This window comes from Asterias amurensis, chromosome 10, assembly GCF_032118995.1.
Source record: "Asterias amurensis chromosome 10, ASM3211899v1".
In the NCBI taxonomy this organism is placed as follows: domain Eukaryota; kingdom Metazoa; phylum Echinodermata; class Asteroidea; order Forcipulatida; family Asteriidae; genus Asterias; species Asterias amurensis.
Genome location: NC_092657.1, coordinates 9,771,061 through 9,773,948, shown reverse-complemented (window position 1 = coordinate 9,773,948; position 2,888 = coordinate 9,771,061). Strand labels below are relative to the sequence as shown.

Below are 2,888 nucleotides of genomic sequence, written 5' to 3'. Positions count from 1 at the left end.
GCAAGATAAAAATGAAAGAAAAAACACCCTTGACAGAAAGACAACGAACATGTTAAAGGGTCTGTGTACTTTTTGTAGGTCACAAAACACAACGTCCACAGATTTACATTAAACTTACAAATTTTGAAGATAATGATAGTAGAAAGCTACCCTGAAAATATCACTTGCCGGGGCATGTAGTTTTAAGAAATGATTAAAACAATGTCATGAAACTAATTTTCATCTCCGTGATCATGGGACAAAAATTATTTTAGCATGTACAAACGTAATTCCAAGACTATCATTATCTTCAAAAGCTATAAGTTTAATGTAAATTTGTGGACATTGTGTTTTGTGTTACAAAAAGTACCCAAATCCTTAAATCAAACATGAAATTTGTGTATTTGTAATAACCAATTTCTAATTATAAGGTTTTACAAAGCTGTTAAATTGAAAAATAAATTGACAAAGGTTTATGTTCCACAACTTGTTTAAAATATTAAAATGTTTGTTACCAACTGGTTGATGAACAAAATAAAATAAAAGAAATTGTTAGTGGTGAAAACGAACACCCCAAAATAATTGCTGTCTGATTATAATATAGGGTTAGTGTTATAATCTACTTAAAAGTTTGTTCCTCAATAACTCCATGACACCTTGCACTGAAATTGAATGGACACAGCATACCTTGTTTTGTTAGAAAATTAAACAAAAGCCACAAACTTTCAAAAGAATACTCGTGTGAATCCTTGTAATTCAACTTTATTCTTTTTATAGCTACATTCAAAGGTAGTGTGTCCCTTTAATTTGACATGGTGCAGTCTTAACCTAACTTATAAACTTAACTTAATCTTCCCCCCTAACCAAAGGAATTATGAATCAGTTCTGCCCTGGCTTGGTTCCCATTAATCTGTGCAACAATTTCATCTTCCTCCAAGTTGTTGTCGTTTTCCCCATCTTGCTGGTCATTTTCTGGATCAAGGTGAGGCTCCCTCAGATCCTTGCTGATGTTGAATAGCACACAACAGGCAGTTATGATGTTGCAGGCTTTTCTTTGCACGATCTGCATCCCTTTACCAAGCAGGCACCGAAATTTATTTTTCAGTTGCCCATTAACTTGTTCAATCAGCACTCTAGTGTGGGCATGTGCCCATCCAAAACAAAAACAAATGATTTAGACGATGTTTATAATTGTCTGTTTCTGATAATTTGTAAGTTGATATTATCATAGTTCACCAGCATGACAATCTTGATCTTTGCTGTCTATTTATTCCATGCTTTGTTACTGTCAATGCAATAATTGTTAAAATAAATTATTTATTTATTTGGGTATAGTGAATAAATATTGTTTAAAAATTGATTTTTGGTTCACACCAAACTTTAAATTTTTTCTTGAGAATACATCAATAAATCAAGCTTTAAAGTTGTAGCTGGCTTTGTTTTGTTCAGTACCTGTTGTATGTTCTTTCTAGTAGGTTGTTGGGATGGGCAACAGGTGTCATCAACCATGGTCTCTGTGCGTACCCTGAATCACCCAATAGAATACCCTGGAGATCACGGTTTTCAAACATTTGACCGATGAGACTCTCCTGCAAGATGCGGCTGTCGTGCGTGCTTCCGGGCCAGCGTGCACATACGTTGGTGATTTGGAACTGTGCATTGCAAATCAGTTGCACAGTGATGCTGTACTTGCCCTTTCTGTTAATGAATAATGCTCGTCAGGCCCTGCATGTGGATTACAAAAATACTGAACGTTCAAACTTGGTGGACAATCTAAATGCCCCTTTTTAAGAGTCTATACCTTAAGGTGCAATGCAGCTTTGTGATGCCCTCATGAAACTGTACCAAAACAATTACAAAACTGCACCTTACATTAAAGTGGTGCAATATTTATCTCATTTAGTTTCATGCTTCTTCATGCAATTGTAATGAACCTTGGAGCAAATTGAGACCATTTAGGCCTATAAATCTAAAATCAAGATGTGCACACTATATATTTGCAACTTTAATGACATATGCATGTCTCATTTTAGTATTGCCTCTAGTTGACTTCCCTTCCAGCTCCAACCGAAAAAGTTTGGGACCAACTGGAAATATTGCATTTTTCAGAATATACGCCCGACTAGAAATTTAACCATTGAAAACAAACACTAGAAATAAATGTAGGCCTACAAGTTGAACGCAAAATATGATAATTTGAGAAGTTTTTGCTTACCTAGTTTGCATCCATGAAGCCCAATATGGGTTCCGTCAACTATGCCAACTACTTGGGGGAGCCCGGACACTGCAAATAGTTGTCTCTGCGTATCTTGCACTGCTACCGATGTTGTTGAGAATTTGATAGTATCATTTCTTAGATGACATAATACCGCTGTCACTCTTCTCAGCACTCTTGAGCAAGTGGAGATGCTACAGCCATGCATCTCACTGACACAATCAAACAGTGAGCCAGTCGCATAGAACCGTAATGCAATAAATACTTGCAAACTCGGTGGTAGAGCATGGTTTCTCATTGTACACGTACGATCTCGCGTGCGGGGTTGTGCGGTCACTTAGTTTGCCAACGCGCATGCGCGAATAATTGATGCAAACTCGCGACCTTGCCAACGATAGCCACACCTATATAAACAATAACTTTTTATAACTTTTTGAGGAGACTTTCGCGGGGATTTCAAAGGGGACTCTGATGAAAAACTACGAAAATATAGACCATCTTTTCTCAATGAAATCAGCAAGTTTTTATTCACGCCAAAGAATTTAAACATCGGACGAAAATAACAGATTTACCGGTTGCTAAAGGTAGGATATAACACATATTATTTAACGGAAAAACGTCCACAATTAAGCAAAATTATCTCACGATTTGGAGTTTTGGGGGACTAATTTTAATTAGACGTACACAGAGAATA

The 2,888-nt window shown here is 36.5% G+C and overlaps 1 pseudogene; it reads right to left on the bottom strand.

Annotated features, from left to right (window-relative positions):
• Positions 1-838: 838 nt before the first annotated feature.
• LOC139942634 (putative nuclease HARBI1) lies at positions 839-2,492 on the bottom strand (annotated as a pseudogene).
• Positions 2,493-2,888: the final 396 nt, after the last annotated feature.